Genomic DNA, 22225 nt, shown 5'->3' with positions numbered 1-22225 from the left:
AATGATCTTTATTTCATCCTCGGAGATTTGAGACTCCCCATTCACCCCTCGACCCCCCCCCCCCCCCCCCCCCCCCCACCCCCCCAAGTGTGTTCAAGGTTCACTTTACGGCCGTGCATTTCCTTATGAACTCATTATGGAACAATTAAAAAAGCAGCGTCTAGAGTAACCCAAGTGGTCCAGATGGAATGTGTCTCTGCAAAGTGGATGATGGGTGTGTGTGTGTGTGTGTGTGTGTGTGTGTGTGTGTGTGTGTGTGTGTGTGTGTGTGTGTGTGTGTGTGTGTGTGTGTGTGTGTGTGTGTGTGTGTGTGTGTGTGTGTGTGTGTGTGTGTGTGTGTGTGTGTGTGTGGATGGGTGGCGGTTGTGTATCGGCCCATTCCGTAGCTTGCTTGGAGGCAATACGCTTGACTGGAGGTTGTTCTAGGTCAACACTCTGCTCTGATTGGACCTCGCCTGAACAAGCTCCCCCCCCCCCCCCTGTGTGAGAACCTTTTCCGCGGGAGTGCCCACCTGGGCAGCCCACGTGGGAGGCGGTGTTTAGTTGGTTTTCACGCTGGTCGTTTGTATTAAAGGACATTGTGAAGGCCCACGGGGGGGGGACGAGACACTGCTGCCTCAGCTACCTGGAGATAGCGAGAGAGTATAACTGGTGTGTGTGTGTATGTGTGTGCGGGGGCATTTGTGACTCTGTGTGAGTGTGTGTGTGTGTGTGTGACAGTGTGTTTGTGTGTGACCGCGTGCCTGTGTGTGTGTGTGTGTGTATGCATGCGTGCGCACCCACCCGTGCGCATGAGTGTGTAGCGGTGTGAAAGCAGCACATACCCAGGCTGCTGTTGTTGCTGTTGTCGTTGTGTGTTGTGCGCTGCATAATGACGCGGTGTCGTCCTTTGAAGCCATATCAAAAGTTGTGCCATCTGGAATAGGTGAACTCACGCTTCCCCCCCCCAAACCACTCACAAGTACTTATCTATTAGAGGACGTACACACGTCTTCAGGGAACCCCTGTCTGACTGGGGATTGTATAATGAACCGTGATTAAAAAAATACCGCTCTTCAGGAGATCATAAAATTGATCATCTGTGAATAATCTGTTGAGGAAAAAAATAAAAAAAGTGCCTACCCTCAGAACCTGTTCAAGAAACAGCTTAATGTTCCATAGCATATGCGCTCACAGAGCTGTTTCTGTTGGCTGGGAGGAATGGGCGAGGTGGCTCGCTCACATCTGAGGCTGGTTGTTTTTTATTGTATTCTTTTGTTTTATGTCTTTTTTGTGTGTGCACCGACCAGCTGTATAAGTCAGCACACCAAACAGATTAACCCTAAATGGCCATGATGATAAAACATGTTATGTCTGTAAAGTTAAACAAGACCCTTACTTTCTGTTTTGATGTGTATTAAAAGTGTAACGTTTTTAATTTTATAGTTATATATATATATATATGTGTATATATATATATGTATATATATGTGTATATATATATATGTGTATATATATAGATGTATGTATATATATGTGTGTATATATATATATATATATATATATATGTATATATATTATCTATATATATACATTCATTTTTAAAATGGAGAGGTTGAGGTTGAGACTTCATACTCTGCATATTTAATGTAAAGTATTTTATTATTTGAATGCTTTTAATGTTTCATAAAAGTAAACTCTATAGATAAACTGAAAGAATTAAAAAATGCGTAACGTTTGTGTGTAAGTGTGTGGCTGTGTGTGTGTATATATATATGTGTGTGTGTGTTTGTGTGTGTGTGTGTGTGTGTGAATTTGCCGCTTAATAAAGTCTATTTAATGCGACGTCAGGCCGGGATGCATTGCGACCCCTCACCGCCGCTCCATGTGTGATCTCTTAGCGCTATCCCTTTTAAATCAAAGCTCAATCACCCTCTCTCTCTGACACGTCCACCAGCGCCTGACGTTGTCTAGAATTAGATAAGTGTTGTATTTTTAAACCGGAGCACAGAGATGCTGAACAGGAATCAGCAGCCGCAACATTTCCTGCAGGCTGATATCAAATGATAGCGCAGATCAAGTTGGACTCTTTCAGTTTTTTTTTTTTTTTTTTAAAGGTTGCCCCAACTCGCGCTGCCATGCTTGTGTTTTGTTTTGGTGCGTATCCATTTTAGTATGGATGTGTTCTGTACCCCCCCCCCCCCTTCCTCAACTGAATCAACTCCCTCATCTCTCTCTTTACAATCAAACCTCTAATCCAGCCCCCCCCCCTTAATATCTCTTGCCCTTCCAGCAGACTTATTCAATATATCTGTACATATACTGTAGTTCTTGACTGTTCTTATAAACATTTGCATATGCACGCACATAAGCAGATTTGTGTTCTTTCCCTTTCCCTTCATTTCTATACTTTCATAAAACAATATAAATAAAATACTTTTTAACTCCTATATGAATAATCGTAATATTATTTATATCTTAATATATGTAAATATCTTATCAATATATATCTTGCACCTTCCACCTTTACCTTATACATGCTTTAATATCGCCGTTCCACCAACACCCACATGAGCATCGGCCCTCGGGACGGGCCCCTCCCCGACCGGCGGGGCCCGCAGTGAACGCCGCAAAACTGGGCGTGTGAGTGAGAGAGTGAGAGAGTGAGAGAGAGTGTGTGTGCGTAAGAGAGAGTTTGTGTGTGTGTGTGTGTGTGTGTGTGTGTGTGTGTGTGTGTGTGTGTGTGTGTGTGTGTGTGTGTGTGTGTGTGTGTGTGTGTGTGTGTGTGTGTGTGTGTGTGTGTGTGTGTGTATGAGAGTGTAGGAGCGTGTGTGTGTGAGTGTAGGAGAATGTGTGTGTAATAGAGTGTACGAGCGTGTGTGTGTGTAGGTGAGAGTGTAGGAGCTTGTGTGTGTGTAGGTGAGAGTGTAGGAGCGTGTGTGTGTGAGAGAGTGTAGGAGCTTGTGTGTGTAAGAGAGTGTAGGAGCGTGTGTGTGTGTAGGTGAGAGTGTAGGAGCGTGTGTGTGAGAGAGTGTAGGAGCGTGTGTGTGTGTAGGAGAGAGTGTAGGAGCGTGTGTGTAAGAGAGTGTAGGAGCGTGTGTGTGTGTAGGTGAGAGTGTAGGAGCGTGTGTGTGTGTAGGTGAGAGTGTAGGAGCTTGTGTGTGTAAGAGAGTGCAGGAGCGTGTGTTTGAAGAGAGTGATGGAGTGTTTGTGTGTATGTGCGAGTGTAGGAGTGCACACGTGCTCTTGTGTGTGTTTATGTGTGTGTGTGTGTGTGTTTGTGAGGATGTACTCCCCTTCTTCCTGACCATCTGCGGCGGGCCCGGGCTCGGCGGGGGGGCGCGGGGAAAGCAGGTCAGCTGGGCTCTTGCGGCAGGCGGGCTGCGGACATGCAACGGGGCGGCGCAACATGAGAGCACCACAACAGATACTGTCGCTGATGGGGCTGGTTTGTTGCCGTCGCGTCTTTTGTCCTTTTTTTTGTATTTCTTTGTAGTTTTTTTAAGAACGGCCGGGGGGTGGATAAGAGAAGGGGTTCTTAATTTGCTCCCGTTCTATTTTCTTCTCCTGCGGTTTCATCGCATATTCGGCACGTACGCATTCGACAAACCATGTCTATCTTTATAGTTATATATATATATATATATATACATTGCATTATACAACGCAGGTTGAATCACACTCCCACCACATCACACCTGCCGCTCCCGTCGTTGATCGCTCCTCCGCCCACGTCGACGCACACGTCTGAGACCCTGTGATTAGTCCCTGGCATTAGAAGTCTCCGACTGTCGCTACAAACGGCCAAAGCCGCAGCTATTCTCGGGAACATGTGTCCAGGCCAACCCGGGCGTGTTGAAATGGGCCTGTTCCCCCGAGCGGCTCATCAGTCATTCCGACGTTTCAATATGCGGAACATTACGGGCCGAGCCAAAGGCTTGACGAGGGGGGGGGGAACCCACCGGGCGGTGCCACGTGTGAGTGAAGTGCGGAGGGCCTGTGTGAGGGATGACTGAGGGGGCCCCACACGCCAACAGGTCCTGAGCACAATGGAAGCAGGTCCAAACACCTGCTCACTGGGTGGACATAAGCTTTGCCGAATTTGGCGTGTACGTGTGTGTGTGTGTTTGTGTGTGTGTGTGTGTGTCCGCACACATGCATTTGTGTGTGTCTGTTTGTGTGCGCACATGCATGTGTTTGCGTGTGTGAGCCTGTGCATGCGTTTGTGCCTGCATGTGCGTGCATGTGCGTGCATGTGTGTGTGTGTGTGCGCGTGCTTCCCTGAGATTCAACGGGATGTGCTGCCAGTTCCCACATGATAAGTGGGCAGTGGATAAGACGGGCCGGCCTGGCAGGCTGCCCTGGTCGGGGGAACTGGTCCACGGATGCTACTGTTGTGAAGTCGATTCCCTGCATTGATACAGAGAGAGTTCTTAATGTCCCTCAGAAACCCCCAGCCCCTCCTTACCGCTCGTCCTAGGGTGTGTTTCATGTTCTCCAAGTGAAGCGGTAACACTGTACAATAATGGTGCATTAATCAACTGTTAATTAACTTTAGCTAATCCAGTGCTAAGCATTGGTATGGTGAGTGGCAGGTGGCTGGAGGACAGTTTGGTAGAGTTAGTAGATAGGAGTTCCGGGGGACAGTTAGGGGTTGGTAGGGTTAGTAGCAGGAGGCCTGGGGACAGTATTATGGAGTGTTTGGTTTTGTTAGTAGCAAAAGGCCTGGGTACAGTATAACAGGGTTTGGTAGCGTTAGCAGCAGGGGCCCTGGGTGACAGTGGAGGGTTTGGTAGGGTTAGCAGCAGGGGCCCTGGGTGACAGTGGAGGGTTTGGTAGGGTTAGTAGATCGGAGGCCTGGCGGAGGTGTTTGAAGTATGCTGAAGTGTTTTAAAGCTGCAGTAAGTGTTCTGACACCACGGCGCCCCATCATCCCCGAGAAATCAATACCGCCATGGCTTTTATATCCCTGCAACCCTGCGGGAGGCTTCCCGCTTTAATGTGTCACCGTTTGGCAAAGTCACTCCTGTGAATCTGTGTGTGTGTTGCACGAGAGAGGATATTTGGTTTTATTTTGCTCCCAAAAGCACTCCGTCCGCGCCATGCTCTGGGAGAGCAGAATACGAGAACCGCCGTGTTTCGAACACTTTGTTACCGGCCGCCACCCTTGTCTTTGTAAGATTGATACGTCACTTTTTGGCTGTTTACTACTTAGCATGCAGGCTACGGTTAGCATACTGAGGGACCGAAAAATCTGTGTTTCTCGTTTCTGGATGTGAGGGACATAAATAGCAACCCACAGTGTCTCTGGCTTCTGCGTCGTGGCACAACCAAATTCACTGCTTTTGTTGCCATGCAGTCATGTGATCCTCTCTGCTCAGAACAGGGATTAGATGGGAAGAGATGCACACACGCACACACTCATGCCGCGCGCGCATGCACGCACGCACACACATTAAGGCACGCACGCTCGCACACACACAAACACACATGTGCGAATATTCATAACCATGCAGGAACACACCTTCTGTCTGTATCTCTCTCCCACTCTCTCTCCTTGTCATTCTTTCTCCCTCTATATCTCTCTCTGTCATTCCCATTCTCTCCCTCTTTCTTTCTTTCTCTCTCTCTCTCTCTCTCTCTCTCTCTCTCTCTCTCTCTCTCTCTCTCTCTCCCCCCCTCCCTCTCCCACTCCCCCCTCTGGCAGAGCAGACAGCAGCAACGAGGACAAGCTGTTTTCCCAGCTGATAAATATTCCGACATGTCGCGGCTGACAGGACGGGGCAGGGACCCGGGATGACTGGGACGGACAGGCTTGTGTGTGTGTGTGTGTGTGTGTGTGTGTGTGTGTGTGTGTGTTGGCATGTGTCTGTGTGTTGGTGAGAGAGAGACGAGCCGAGAGGCAGAGAGACAGACGGGTCGTCTCTGTGGTGCCAGAGCGGCGTTCCGAATCCGGCGTTCCCGAGACTCTCCCCGTGGGCGGAGGAGGCCGGCAGCACTGTGTGTGTAACAGGACCTCTGATGCCCTCTGCACTGCCACACCCACCCGCCATACACACACACACACACACACACACACACACACACACACACACACACACACACACACACACACACACACACACACACACACACACACACACACACACACACACACACACACACACACACACACAAAGACAGACAAGCATAGAGACACATTTACACACACACACACACACACACACATTCAGACAGACAGACACACATACAGACAGACAGACAGACAGACACACATACAGACACACGCACACCTACCACCTCCTCCATCACACCCTGCTTGCCAGCCTCCTCCTCCTCCTCCTTCTCCTCCTCCACTGTGCCTCATCACCTCGCCTAGTTTAAGGATGAGAGGGAGGGAGGGTAGGTTTTAGGGGGAGGGTGGGTCTGTCTGCGTGCCAGCCAACGAATCGCTGACATGCACACCCTGGCATCCCTTCACTTGGAACAATCTCCTGCCCCTCTCCTCCTCCTCCTCCTCTTCGTTTTTCTCTTCCACCCTTGTATCATTTTCTGTCTTCTTTCTGTCCTCAGCTTTTTTTGTTCTACTCCCATTCTTGTGCCGTGTGTGTTTGTATGTGTGTGTGTGTGTGGTTGTGTGTGTGCGTGCCGCCTTCGTCCAGCCGAAGCAGGGAGGGAGAGGGATATTTTTAGCAGGACGTGATTAAAGGAGGGGATCGCTTTTTGTTTTGTTCGCTGGACATGAATAGTTGGGTGGAAGGGGGTGGGCGTGTGGATGGGGGAGCGGGGGGGGGGGGGGGGGGGGGGGGGGGGGGGATTATCCTCTTTTTTGCCTATCCCTGCTCTTTTCTCCCTCATTTATCTCGACCTACTCGTCTTCCTTCATTATTCCTGTTTTCTGTCTTCATCTTAAATTTCTCGTGTATTTATGTTTCATGGAAGCTGTCGCGGCCATATCTAGTCCCACTAATTACCGCTGCTCCGTGTTTGGCTGCTCCCCTTTTTTGCGCAATTTTATTATGTTTTTTTTTTCTCCCTAAGGAGGCTTAACACAACAGCCGTTAAAAAAAAAAAACGGTTTAAAAAAAGAATATTTAAGAAGTGTATAGAAAATAAGCGCTTCGGTGACGTTGACGGGAGACGCCAAAGAGTGTGGAAAAAATAATAATCATACAAGTATATATGGAGGGGGGGAGGGAGGGAGGGAGGGAGGGAGGGAGAGAGAGAGCGCAAAATGGGGGAACAAGCGAGCCCAGGCTTCATTGCTCCCCGAGACTCCTGTTTGTCAGCATGTGCCATTAATTGATTAATTGCTGTGTTAATAAGGACAGCCAAATACAGTGGGGGTGAAATGACAACGACAACAACAACAACAACCAACAACCGGAAAAAAATAAAATAACATGGCACAAAAATGAAAGATTGCTTTGCGGAGACGTCGACATTTGCCTCGGAGCGGCGCTATGTCACTTAAGCAATCCCCTAATTAGAATACATTAGCATCGCCGGGCTGCGCTGCGCTTTCACTCAAAACATCTCCAAAGTCCGTCATGGTCGTGGCTCTGACAGGCTTTGTGAGGGGGCCGCTGTTGGATTTCTGTGTCGGTGGGATAAACACGTTGTTTTTTTTTGTAGGAGGATTGCGTGTGTGTGTGTGCGTGTGTGTGTGTGTGCGCATCCGTGTGGGCAATGTTTGCTCGTACTTCGCTCAGCTGCCGTGAAAGGCTGCAGCAAGGCGTTTTGTATACGGGGGCACATGTTTAGAATTCGGACCACCGACCCTTGAGAGCCCGGTTCTCCTGAGCCTTAAGCACGCGGCCGATAACACACACGACATGTGGGTCATCATACATAACGTGGAATATATAAGCCCTATCCACACACACAAAGAGAGGCCTGCATGTTTTAACAACCATGGCACGCTCTACGGGGATACTGGCCCTGTGTAGGCTTTATTTGTGTGTGTCTGTGTGTGTGCGTGTTTGTGTGTGTGTGTGTGCGTGTGCGTGTGGGCGGTTGGACGAACCGCTATGTAAACATGTGCTGCTTGAATCCCCCTACTGCCACAAGCACACACTGAGAGAGTGGGCGAGTCTCAACAAAAACACATTCCCTGTCAACACCAGAACCACCAACACACCCATCACCACCACCACCGTCTCCTCCATTACCATCACGACCACCAGCTCAACCACCACCACCACACCCCCCCACCAACTCATCCACCATCATCAACACCACTGCCACCATCGCCACCACCAGTTCATCCACTACCACACCCTCATCCCCATCACACCAAATCCGCCATCTCCACCATCACCTCCACTAGAATCCCCCCAAAACAACACCAGGACCACCACCACGAATATCGCTACCCCCATGTCCCGTTATTTGAACCCGACTTGTGTTGCCCTGTTCGGGGCCGGAGATAGCCCATAGGGCTTGTACATCAGAATGCATCATGGGATTTTTTTAGTTGGAGATACTCCGCCATGTCTGGTGGACTCAAGAGAGTTGTCGTACTGTTAAAATCCTAAATCAAAGTAAATACAGCGGAACCCGGGCTAATGAAAACGTTGTTTTGCTGCGTCTCGCTTGACAAACACTGTGGCAGTTTCATACACAACAATGTCTCCCGGTAATGACACATCATTTCCCAACGAATGAAAAAACAATGACCGTTAAACAAAACAACATACATAATCACTCAGATTGCATTGCTGCTATGCATCCAAAATGGAGGTTGTGGCTATGCCCTATGTATGAACCCTACGGCTTTGACAAAAATGAGGCTGAAACGTTCCTTTGCCGTCTCACACAGATACTTTTCCCTTTCATGCCGACAAAAAGAAACACCAATTCCATGGGCATCGAAAAACGACAACAAACGGCTCTGCGCTTCATGTTGTTGTTGTTGTGACGCTAAAGGCGTGTTCACATCTTTCTTTAATCAGGACAGCCATTCACATGGGAGTGATGCAGCTGTCTGATTCTGCACCCCAGTGAGTCACCTCCTCTCCTCTCCACCGTGGGGATCGCAGCACAGTGGTTCCCAACCTTTTTCGGCCTCTGACCCCATTTCCAGCTCTGAAAACGTTGGAAGACGAGCCTTTCACATTTGTGCCTCCTGAAGAACAGTCTTCACCCAATCAACATCTGCCGGTAATATCAGTGTCCCGGTAAACGTAATCGCATCGCTTTACTACACACTCAGTGAATGGTAGTAGTTTGCTCCTGGCTTTGAATACTTCGGATCTGATAATCAGATTCCTATATCATATTTCAGCATTCCACTGTGACCCCATATGCATATCAGACGACCCCAAGTGGGCCCCCGACACCAAGGTTGGGAACCACTGAGCCAGCAGCATGATGAACGTCTTCAGGTGGATGAGTCTTCATGTGATGGATGTACGCCAAGAAGCTTTATCCATTTCCACTCATTGAGATTGACAATACATCACTGTAAATGTTTGGACGACGACGGTGTGTGTGTGTGTGTGTGTGCTAGTGTGTGTGTGTGTGTGTGTGTTTGTGTGTGTGTGTGCGAGCATGAGTGAAGATGTGTGTTCAGATTATGTTTTTTGGGTGAGGTTATGCGAGGACACCATACATGCTTATAGCAAAGATCTGCCCATGCCTGTGTGTGTGCGTGGATGTGTGTGTGTCTGTGTGTGTGTGTGTTGGGAAAGTACTCCCTTTGTTCCTCTGAGCCAAAGCAGTGGGGAACAGGATTGTTACTTCCGTCTCACACCAGTGAACAGGTGTGGGTGTGTGAGGGTCAGGCACTGCGTGTCTATGTGTGTGTCTGTGTGTGTGTGCGCTATAGAAGACATGTCGAGATGGGGGCTCAGTGGGATAGAACTAATTGCCCTGCCAAACCCTGACAATTACCACACACACACACACATGCTCACACACACACACACACATGCTCTCGGGCGCACACACACACACACACACACACACACACACACACACACACACACACACACACACACACACACACACACACACACACACACACACACACACAGACACAGACACCTATGCTCACACACACTTGCTCATTCTTACACATTCTTAAGACACACACACACAAACCCAGGCTCTAACACAGATTTACACACAGACATTTCAATTTATAGCCTCAATTCTATTTATTTTTCTTGAGAAAGGGTGATGTCATATTGAGGTTTGTGTGTGTGTGTGTGTGTGTGTGTGTGTGTGTGTGTGTGTGTGTGTGTGTGTGTGTGTGTGTGTGTGTGTGTGTGTGTGTGTGTGTGTGTGTGTGTGTGTGTGTGTGTTTCCATGCCAGCGAGGCATGCTGCAATATTGTTGACATTTCCTCAGGGGCCATGTGGAATTTGAGGCGGTGATTTCCTGGATTCCCCAGCACAGCATCAGCCCCGGCGTGTATTGTTTCAGGACCGATAGACGAGACTCCTATCCCTTCATGACCTTGTTCAGAGTGAGCGACTGGTCTCCGGCAACAGCCACTCGCTTGGAGATGGATGGCACGAGTCAAAACGTGATTTGCTAGGAAGTACATTGCTTCTTGTAAACACTCGGGAAATGTCCATTGTGGACAGGCGCACGCCGAAATAAATTCTCACACAAGTTGACACGTGTTGTTAGGGTTTTGTTTTCGTCGTTCCAAGCACCTTTTTTTATGCGGAGTGGGCCAACGTGTCAAACCTCGATTCCCCGCGCGCTTGTTGAAAAAGTTCTTGGATTCAGGGTCCGGCTGTCTGGCCCTGAAATGAATAAACTGGCGGAATCCTTGGGAACATAGTGAGCAACAGAAAATTCAACTTTTAAGTCAACTCAAAGTCTATGGATTTCACGGTTGACGACGTGTTCAACATCTGTTTTATACGTCAGTTTACAAACCCACAACAGAGAAGAAAGTCACTTCTGGAATCGTCAACCGGCTTCCTGATTGGCTCACGCGGAGGCTACCCGGTCCGTCCCTGGAAACGGCTGAGAGGGAAGAAACGTCAGAATGAATCAAGAAGTCGATTCCGGCCTTGCGCATTTGTCCGGTCTCATTTCTGTGACACAAAGATTTAACCCTGCAGTAGAGGTTGTGTTATTTGAAATGCAGCGACACACACACACACATTTAGACACGTGGCAGAGGTTTCGTAGATCAGAGTAGATGTTACATTGAAACAGAGATCTGAACACGTGGCAGAGTTTGTGTTTATAAGTCAATACGGCACATGCGACACACAGATTTAATCATGCGGTAGAGGTTGTGTTTATAGGAATGTTACAGTGACATACAGATTTAAACTTGTTGTGGCGGTTTTGTTGAGAGGCGAATATGTTCCAGGGACATACAGATTTAAACGCTCGGTAGAGGTTGCGTTTTAAAGAGTATATGTTACAGTGACACACGCAGATTTACTCACCGCTGGCTCCGCCCACCAACTAATCGGCGAGATTGAGTGGGACCGCCCCTTTCTGTCAAGGAAATTACACATTGCTTACATTTTTCCTGCGTATCTGAGGTGTCTGTGTCCACGCGCGTGCACTCCACTATTTATTTACCGTGTGTGTGTGTGTGTGTGTGTGTGTGTGTGTGTGTGTGCCTGCTTATGAACACAAGTGCACGTGCATGGGCGCTGTCTTTACAGTGTGTTCACGTGCATTATTTATGTGGCGGTGCCGGCCCGCGCCTGTTACTATTACACAAGCATAAATGTGCACGTGTGCTCTGTGCACGCACACGGGCCTCTAATTTAACAGAGCTATTCTGAGCCCCCCATCATTATCTTTGTCCTCAAGTGGAGCACTCCTTTTAATATGTTAATGTGGCCAGGCCTCGCTCTGTCGAAGGTAATTGTTAACCATGTTGCGCTTTCACAATTTGCCTGGTCCTTTCTCTCTCTCTCTCTCTCTCTCTCTCTTCTCTCTCTCTCTCTCTCTCTCTCTCTCTCTCTCTCTCTCTCTCGCATTCTCTCTCTCTCGCATTCTCTCTCTCTCGCATTCTCTCTCTCTCGCATTCTCTCTCTCTCTCTCTCTCTCTCTCTCTCCTGCTCTCTAAAAACACACTTGTATCATGTAAACTGAGCACAGCACAGTTCCATTTCCCTCTGCCCAATTTGGAAACCAGAATGATTTGTTAACAGGGAGGGAGATAGGTTAACTGCCTGGGATACTCACTTAAACACACACACACACACACACACACACACACACACACACACACACACACACACACACACACACACACACACACACACACACACACACACAGTCTAGAATTCAAGAAAATTTTAGAAAACATGATATCCAAGAATTGTACAGTGTGTGTGGAATGGTAGGACATCCCTTGCACTAAAACTACTACTACTCCTACTACTACTTCTTAACACAGGACATAGGAGTACATGGTTTGAGTTTCTGTGGTCCTTCATGTGTCGGTTGTTTTCCACGTCTGCTGTTCCGGGAGCTGTGTTTTATCGGTTGTGCTTCGGGAATACCTCTGTCTGGTACACAACAAGACTACAACAGCAACTGAAGATTTAAACACTTCCACCTGCACGAAGGTCGCATCTTCTGTCTACGGTCCCGCTGCGAGACGGTATGCATCCGTGGGGATTTAGAGAGAGAGAAAAAAGGTGTTCAAATGTGCTTTCATGCTGAAATCGATTCATGCGGGATGTGTTCACTTACTTTCCATTTATATCCTGTTTCTAAAAGACTAAACGGCACTCTCGTCCAACTCTATCAATCGGTGCGTTAGCTTAATGTAGCTCACATAAATTCAGTTCATAAGGAACAACACAGCGGTCTATATTTACCACGCTGTCTGATCCCATCCCCCCACGGGAGGAAAGGGGACCCCCACATGTCCACGACATATCAAACTTCACGTTGCCCGCGTGGACTTCAATGCGCTCAGACGCGCGCCAAGTGTAATTAGTGCCGTTTAACGGAATCCTGCTAACGAGAACAGCGACGAGAACAGCTGGAAAAGAACAACAATGCCACATTGTTTTGTCTGGCGCACCCCGGAGTGTTGCTTATAGTCTCCAAATCTGCTGCCAGTGGATCCTGGGTTTTGTAGTTGGATGAAGGTTTCCTCTGGTTGTATTTATTTTGATATGTATTATTGGCAGGAGTCGCTCCAGGCTTCTGCGTGGCAGACGGATACATAATTAAACCTCACACAGAACGAAAAAGGTGTTCCCCCCCTCCCCCCCCCCCCCAAGACGGAATCGGCTTTTCTTCTTGTTCTCCTCCCATTCTGTCTATGGTGTCTGTCTCTCTGTTCCCTCCTCCTTTTTACCCAATCCTGCCCCCACCGTGACTTCATCTATTTTAATGTATTATATTTTGAGACACTTCCTTCCGCTCGTAAACCCAAATGCTCCCATCAAGCTCCACTCTTTCCTTTTGGTCTGTTGTGTATTTTCTCAGTCTCCGTCTCCGTCTCTGCTCTCTCTCTGCTCTCTCTCTGCTCTCTCTCTCTCTCTCTCTCTCTCTCTCTCTCTCTCTCTCTCTCTCTCTCTCTCTCTCTCTCTCTCTCTCTCATATATGTTGAACTGGGTCATCTGATCAGTCTGTGTTGGGAGAGATGGTTGGCAGCTGATCATCTCGGCATCCATGCATCTTCCCAGCTTCTCTCTACTGCCTTCCTCTGCTGGGACACTACAAGCTGAAATAGAACAATAAAAAATCTTCTGTTGCGTAACACTCAATTTCGGAGTGTAACACGTCTTTTCGTTTCATTTGATATGAAAGTGCTATTTCAGGGCTTCAATCCCGATAGTTTCATGTATTTCAGAAGTTGGCCGGCACTAATCAATTTCAAAGAGTGGGATAGGGGGAGGGAGGGAGAGAGGGGGGGAGGGCGCGAGAGAGAGAGGAAGAGGGAGCGCCTGATTAGGGGAAGAATTGGACACAATAAGTCATACGAGTTGGAAGTAACCGCCTGACGAGGGAGAGATAGCGGGGTTTTATCCGGATCCTCTCATCTAGACTACTATTGTGCGAGGAGTGGATGACGGCTGATGTCCAAGCAGCCTCACCTGGCCCGAGTCGGACTGATTGCACTCTGGGGCTGGGTGAGGCCGCCTAAACCAGCCATCAGCCACACACACTCCACAACCACCCAGATACTCGCTGCATAGATGAGGGGGATGAGGATGTAGTTTGGGGGGGGGGGGGGGGGGGAGTATTGATGAAGAGGTAGAGATAGGGGGTCAGGTGGGGATATCCTTCTCCAAATGGAGCAGAGGGGGAAGGAGGAGAGAGAGAGAGAGAGAGAGAGAGAGAGAGAGAGAGAGAGAGAGAGAGAGAGAGAGAGAGAGAGAGAGAGAGAGAGAGAGAGAGAGAGAGAGAGAGAGAGAGAGAGAGAGAGAGAGAGAGAGAGAGAGAGAGAGAGAGAGAGAGAGAACCGGAGACGGCAGAGGAGGGAAAGAGAGGAGTGGATGTTATGCCTCCAGGCTTCTCAGATGTTCTGCTCTGCTTCAGTTTATGTTCTCTGCATGCGCAGAAAACAATGCTCTGTACAGGATGTAGGAAAACAGTGAGGGGGGATGCGGGGGGGGGGGGGGGGGATCTCGGTGTGAAACCGTGTCTGAAAGACGAACTTCTATTCTTGTGGAGCTCAGCTACCAACCATTAGTGGTTGGTAAGGCGTGGGTGTGTGTTTTGAGCGAGTGTACTAGTGAGGTGTGTGCGCAGTGTCTGTAAATATCTAAGTGCCGAACATGACATCATGGGGAAAAATAAAAACATAGACAAAACAGGAATAGTCCTCCGTTGACCTTAGAGGACAAAATGAACGAGAAAAACAAGATTGACACTGGTCGCCTGTTCTCCATGCTTTCAGTGTGTGTGTGTGTGTGTGTGTGTGTGTGTGTGTGTGTGTGTGTGTGTGTGTGTGTGTGTGTGTGTGTGTGTGTGTGTGTGTGTGTGTGTGTGTGTGTGCGCGTTCGTGCTTGGACAAGAATCGCTGCATATTATTGAAAGGCATCCCTCCCATGAGGTCGGAGAGATTTTATTCGGAAGCACCCAGGAACCTGCTGGAAATCCCTGAAGAGTCTTTAAGCAACCCTCTTCCTCCCTCCCCATCTGTCTCTCTCTCTCTGTCTATGTCTCACTCTCTCTCTCTCTATGTCTCACTCTCTCTCTCTGTCTATGCCTCTCTCTCCCTGCAGATAGAGGCCTGCTGAGGGTCTAAAGGGGACGTCTCTCTTGAACCCCGCTAACAAGCAAGCCTCAGAAGATTCCAGGAGGAAGAGGAACCCAAGTCCACATCCAGGAAGAGCACAGCATTTCCGTGCCAACGTGAGCTGTCAGCTTCCAACAGGTAGGCCACACCTCTCCATTCTTCTCTCCTTCCATCCTTCACTCGTTCCCCCTCCTTAACGTGAGCAGCTCCTGGGCAGGGTGTGATGAACCGAGAGACCGATTTGTCTCCGCTCTTCACCCACACGTTTCATCATCCACTGGAGAACAGTGGATGATCTCACCAGGGCGGTAATCGTGTGTTTCCAAATTTGTACAAGCATTTTACCAATCTGCCTCAGAAAGATTATGAAGAAACAATCAGCACAGTGAAGTTGTAATTTGTATAACTATTGTTCATGGCAGGGAAAGGCATGTGAACACACACTACAGGTCCAGTGATGGACCTGTATGAAACCGTATGGGTTTCATAAACACACACACACACACACACACACACACACACACACACACACACACACACACACACACACACCAGACAGCCCTGCTCCTTAGCCATTCATACCTCCTCGTGTCTCCTGTTGAAGACCGAGAGCCGAATAAAACTGGAGGGGAAGAATATTGACACAGCTTTTAAAAAATGAAGAGCTCATCGGTCTTCCCCTGATGGCCAAACAGTGGGAAACCCACTGTCCAGATGCTACCAGTTAGCCAGATCAGGGCAGATTGGAAGCAAAGGGTGTGTGTGTGTGTGTGTGTGTGTGTGTGTGTATGTGTGCTTGAGACTTGTGCAAAGAGATGAGTGTGAAAAGTGAGTATGTGTGAGAGCATGTACATACTATTTATGTGAAGTAAATTGTCGCGTGTGTGTCTGCGTGTGTGCGTGCGTGCATACTAATTTTTGCAATGCAAAGTGTGCGTGATAGGAGGGTGGAGGCGGTTTACAGTCGTGACCAGGTGCTCTTTTTTGTAGAGAGAGAGAGAGAGGGCGAGAGAGAGGGCGAGAGAGAGGGCGAGAGAGGGCGAGAGAGGGCGAGAGAGAGAGAGAGAGAGAGAGAGAGACTTCACTCTACACAGTGCCTCAGCCTCTCTACTTTTCTGCATTGTACTGCCCTCCTGGATGAATGAATTAAATGATCATTTGTTTGGATGACTTATGTCCCCTGAATTCCCCTGAATTGGTCCCTGCTAGTGTCCCAACAGCCACTCGGCAGTCAAAACATGGAGTATTCGGCCTCAGTGTGGCCAGTGTGTTCTCTACCTTGATGCTGAACTCAAAGTTCAATTTATTTCAACTTTGACTCGCTGGGCACTGATCTCTGACTTTTCCAACCAGATCACAGCTTTTGTTGGATTTCAAAAGCCTTTTAAATATTAACACCAACAGCTATCCTATGTTTAAAACCTAAATACATGTTTTATGGGAAATGCAAGTGCTTCCAAGTGCTTGTATTTCCCATTGTACCTTTAGTTTCCATTGGAAGAGTTCCCTATTTCACAATTGTATATAAAATGAATTTCACTATTTATTTTTAGAAACCATTTTTTATTTGAAATGAGAAGCTCAACACATTGCTTTCAAAAAGTCCAATAAATACATTTAACAGAAACCATATAAATAGTTCCCAGGGTGACATATTCAAGAATTAAATTGAACATATTTGTGATATTTATGTCTCTGTACTTGCTTCACTTTAAAAAAAAAAAAAATTCACAAAAGGAGTTCACCCACAGGACACGCTTGCAGAAGAGAAAATAAACTCAGAGTTTTAGAGAATAAGCTACCAACACTGTCTGTGGCGGCCGTGCACTACCAGGCAGAGCTTGGCTACAGCTCACGGATGTACTGAACTTGTTGGTAGTGCCACTCATTGCCATCCATTGTCCCCCCCCCCCTGATAACAACAGCCAAAGAAAGTGATGTCCTTCGCTCTGCGTGACACTACACTGAACTTGTTGACCCACTTTCGCCTCGCGCTAAGAGTCTGACTCATGTATGGGGACTGGGGTGTTTTCCCAGCATGCATCTGTCTGGGATCAAAACAATGCCGGCTTCATGGCGGACTGGTTTAGTGGCAGTGTTGAAAGCAAGCCAACCATTCCCAAACTCTTTAAGGATTGTAACGTTGGATCTCTGCTGCGGTTGTGTGGCTTGTCAGAACAAGCGGAGCCACGTCTGGAGTTGTTCCAATCTTTCATTTTGCTTGGTATCCTTCGGGTTCTCAAGCGTCCTAGCCCGCTAACCTCCTAGTATCCTAGCACCCTAGCGCGCTAGCACATCGGTACCGCAGTCATCTGCATTCTGTCACGGGGATGTGTTGAAGGGTGTAGCTGCAGAGTGGCCCCCCGGTGAGATCTCATAACCCCCCCACCGACTCTGGCTCTCGCTCTCTCTCTCGCTCTAGCTCCCCAGCTCTCTCGCTCTCATTCTCGCTCCCTCTCTCACTCTCCATCTTTCTCTCTCTCTCTCGCGCTCTCTTTCTTTCTCTCTCTCTTCCCCTCTCTCTTACTCTAGCTCTCGCTCTCTCGCTCCCTCTCTCGCTCCCTCTCTCGCTGTCTCTCTCTCGCTGTCTTTCTCTCTCTCACTCACTCACTCACTCATTCACACACACACACACACACACACACACACACACACACACACACACACACACACACACACACACACACACACACACACACACACACACACACACACACACACACGCACGTCATTTCCTGGCCTCAGTTTGTGTGCCGGCAAGTCCAGAAAGTCACAAATGCACAGAAATGCCAGCAAGAGCCGTGAAGGAGGAGATCAGAGAGTGAAAGTGGTCACCTCGGGCTGGGGAGGGCGACCAGACAGAGAGGACGGCGGGGTGGAAAATACGACAGATTTCACAGCTTCACAAATAGACATTAGCCATGTAACTCGCTTCATCAGGTGATTTAACATCGGCCGGCGAGACTGCACCCGGGCGGGGACGCAGACGGCATCACACACTGCTTCACGCCTCTCACCGCTCAGAGTAACTAGCTTGCGCATGCCGCAGATCAATAACTGCGTGTGTGTGTGTGCGTGTGTGTGTGTGTGTGTGTGGTTGCAACAAAGGGGTTCGGGGGGGCAGGTCGGGGTGGAAGGGGGGGGCAAGCATCACGCATCCATCCCTTTGCGCCACACGGCGTAGATTGAATTTTGGTCCGAGATGGTTCTCTCGACTCCGCTCACAGTACTCTCTCTCTCTCTCTCTCTCTCTCTCTCTCTCTCTCTCTCTCTCTCTCTCTCTCTCTCTCTCTCTCTCGCTCCGCTCTTACTCCCGCTCTTTCTCTCTCGTTCTCTCGCGCTTTCGCTCTCTCTCTCTTTATTGTTTTTTCTATTATGTGTTCCATCTGTATTTTACACTTCATCATAGAGCTCTCCTGGAGCCTATATACCACCCCTCGCTTTTCACCTCTCCCACAGGACACACGCACACACACACACACACACACACACACACACACACACACACACACACACACACACACAGGCACACACACACACAGGCACACACAAACACACACACACACACACCCACACACACACACACACACTGAGTATTTCAAGGCTTGCCGCGTGTGTGCTGGTGGCTTTGCTCCCCAGTGTGTCGTGTTCGGACCGCTGATAACACACCGTCTCCGTGGAACCTCGGTGTTCAGGGTTACAGAAGCAGTGCTCACGGTCACACCATTATCTCAGACTGCGTGTGTGTTCCTGCCAAGGAGTGTGTGTGTTTGCCTGTGTGTGTGTGTGTGTGTGTGTGTGTGTGTACATGATTTGTGGCTTTGTAAAATGGGATGTCTCATATTCCCTTAACTCTTCAGGTTAAGGACTAAATTACTATCTCTTTCTGTCTCCAGTGTACAAGTGCTACGGCCGTATCCTTGTGTGTGTGTGTGTGTGTGTGTGTGTGTGTGTGTCTGTGTGCGTGTGTTCCTGTGCATGCGTGCGTGTTTGCGCTCCGAGTGTATATTGTGTTCAGGCCTTGCTACATCAACCTATGCCAATATGCTGTTTGGATGATGTGAAGGTGAAGTTACCCACAATTCCTTTCCTCCCAAACTTTGAATATTGCATATTTAAACTTTGCTTAAGAACGTTCTGAAAATTATCCAGAGTTACATTTTGCTGATAACACAATTGGCGGTGCGGGGTTCTGTATTTGTTATTAACGTTTATTGGTATGCATTTATTTAGATTTTATTAAGGCTTCAGGCATGGTGGTTGGAAATAGGCATTAGAAAACTCTGATGCTAGATCAAACGTGGCTTTTTAACATCATTCCCAACTCATTGTGGTACCCTCTGTCGTCTAAGCGCCAGTATTGTGGACGATAACGATATATATATAACGAACCGGGCTTACAACTAACAAATACTAAGAGGGAAGGATATAAATATATATATATATAAATTTGTGTATAATGGACGGGGACTACAAGGAACCGACATTTAGAGGGAAGAAAGCGGGAGGGAAAGCGTCTCCCTATGAGCCTCCCTCCCTCCCCCGCTCTCCCCCCCTGCCTCCCTCCCCCCCCCCCCCCACCTCCCTCCCCGGCCCTCCTAATTGTTCCACTCAGTGGGACGATTGAAACGAGTTTTGACGAAAACAGATGCCATCGCTGTGCCGTGCCGCCTTCTCTGGCATCCATTTTACATGAGCCCCCCCTCTCAGACAGAGTCCTCCCTTAGTTGTGCTTCCAATCGTCGAGCTAATTGAGGCAGAAAACACAGAGAAGCTGGGGGAGAAAATAACAATTAAATTGCAAATGGAGAATGAGCGGGAAAGCGACTCCTGGAAGTCGACGCCTTGCATCTCTAATTGGCTTCATTGTATAGAACGCCCGTTTGCGTGGGTGTGTGTGTGTGTGTGGGTGTGTGTTTGTGTATGTGCTATGTACATAAAAAAAATGTTCTGTAGTTAATGGGCCGTGATACGATTTCACTACTAACGAATGACCACAGTAGTATTTTGTGTTGATTTGTTGTTTTGTTACGGCCAATTGCAATGGTTCCACATGCCAAAGTAAAAAAGAATGTTTGTCTTGTCGTCCACAAGAGCTTGTTTCCGCGTATTATAATTGCTTAAGCCATTGCTAAGATGCGCTTAATACACCTTGTGAACAACGAGACGCACAACATATAGCTTCCGGACTCCAGGCACACAGTACCCAATGAATTCAACTTTAACGATGAAATACTAATTAGCGGGGTCTATGGTACCGGCGGTGCAGGAGCGTCGCGGCTCGTCGTCTGCGTGTGCTGAGGACTCAGGGTGAAGCGTGAGGGGGAAACAAGAGGGGAATAAATATGAGTGGCAGGACCGCGCGTCTCACGGTGACCTTCGCGGGAGAGGGGGAAAAAAATCGAAGCTGTAGAAACACAAAAAGATAACGCTGACGAGTCATTTCTCTTCCGTTTCTCTGTCCCTCACAGCTCCCTCTCCTGTACTCTACTTCCCTAACGCGTCTCCTTTCCTTAACACTCCTATCCTTTCCTCTCCTTCCATACCGTGGCTCCTCTCCTTTACCCTCCTTTTCTTCTAAGTCCTCTATTCTACTCTCCTTCCCTATCTTGGCTCTTCTCCTGTACAGCCCTTTCCTTTACACTCCTTTCCTTTAAACTTCTCTTCTTTACTCTCCTTTCCTTTACTCTCCTTCCCCTCCCTTGGCTCCTCTCCTTTACTCTCCTCTCCTTTCCTTTACTGTCCTTCCCTACCTTCCCCCTTCCCTTTACTCTCCTCTCCTTTACTCTCCTTCCCTTACGTGGCTCCTCTCCTTAACACTCCTTTCCTTTTCACCCCTTATCTACCTTGGCCCTCTCCTTTACACTCCTTTACTTTACACTCCTTCCCTTTACACTCCTTCCCTTTACACTCCTTCCCTTTACACTCCTTCCCTTTACACTCCTTCCCTTTACACTCCCTTCCTTTCCACTCATCTCCTTTACTCTCCTTTCCTTTACACTCCTCTCCTTTACTCTCCTTCCCTACTGTGGCTCCTCTCTTTTACCCTCAGGGAACCCCCCAAAAAAGGGGGTCAAACCGATGACAACTTTATGAACCTGAGACTTATTGCCGAGCTTCGTTCTGGGAATGGAGTGTGTGTTTCTTCTTCAGGAACGGAGCAAGCATCACTCCTGTAGATTGTGTGTTGTTGCTGTTGTTCACCCCTCCGTCCCCCTCCCTGCCATCCGTTGTACACCACACCGTCACTTTATGTGTTTTCTCCCCCGTTTTTTAGTAGTGCGATGGGCCGTTGGCGTGCCAACCGCGCCACATAAATCCAGGAAGGGGTTTGTCAGCTCCGCTGGCGTGTGTGTGTGTGTGTGTGTGTGTGTGTGTGTGTGTGTGTGTGTGTGTGTGTGTGTGTGTGTGTGCGTCCGCGGGCGTCTCCTCCATCAGGTTGATAACTGGGTCCGAGGCTCGGTGGGGAGACGGAGGTCGCACTGCGTTTGACCCGCTGCGGAACACCTGCATGTTTAAGCTTGTCTCTCACACCCCCGTGGCGACGCAAGTCCACCCAGGGATCCCACAACGCACGTCCATAGTCTTCACCTTCATCCTCCGACTGCTTTCCCGCATTGGCCCCTCGCTGCACACACACACACACACACACACACACACACACACACACACACACACACACACACACACACACACACACACACACACAGTATACATTAAAGAGTAAGGTCGACCTGGCAGCTGGGAGATGAGAAGAGTGAGTCTCTGCAGGTAGGAGATTGACAGACGGTGGAGGTAGGGTGGGGGGGTGTGTGGGGGGGTGTAGGAGGTTCTTTTTGAAGAGAACGCACCAGGGGGTCCAAGCCCTTCAAGTGCTTCTTTACGGGATGTTCACAGCTTGTTGATGGAACGGGGCGAACGCCTGCGTGGGTTGGTGAACACACGCGTCGCCTGTACATTTTTTTAGGAAGGGAGGCACCGGGGAAGGAGGGGGGGCACCGGGGGAGGAGGGGGGAGGGACGTATGGATTGTGTTTTATATATTGAGTTGCTTTTC

The 22225-nt window shown here is 48.7% G+C and overlaps 1 long non-coding RNA gene across 1 annotated transcript in view; it reads left to right on the top strand.

Moving 5' to 3' along the window:
- Positions 1-10589, top strand: part of LOC130370838 (uncharacterized) — a 69959-nt gene extending 59370 nt beyond the window's left edge. Inside the window, exons 2-4 of the long non-coding RNA XR_008893112.1 lie at positions 8934-9141; positions 9266-9390; positions 10333-10589. This is a non-coding gene — a long non-coding RNA (uncharacterized LOC130370838). The remainder of the gene's footprint in view (positions 1-8933; positions 9142-9265; positions 9391-10332) is intronic.
- Positions 10590-22225: the final 11636 nt, after the last annotated feature.

The sequence above is a fragment of the Gadus chalcogrammus genome, chromosome 18, assembly GCF_026213295.1.
Source record: "Gadus chalcogrammus isolate NIFS_2021 chromosome 18, NIFS_Gcha_1.0, whole genome shotgun sequence".
Taxonomy (NCBI): Eukaryota; Metazoa; Chordata; class Actinopteri; order Gadiformes; family Gadidae; genus Gadus; species Gadus chalcogrammus.
Note: the sequence above shows the minus strand (reverse complement) of the source record. Positions and strands in the feature narration are given on the sequence as shown.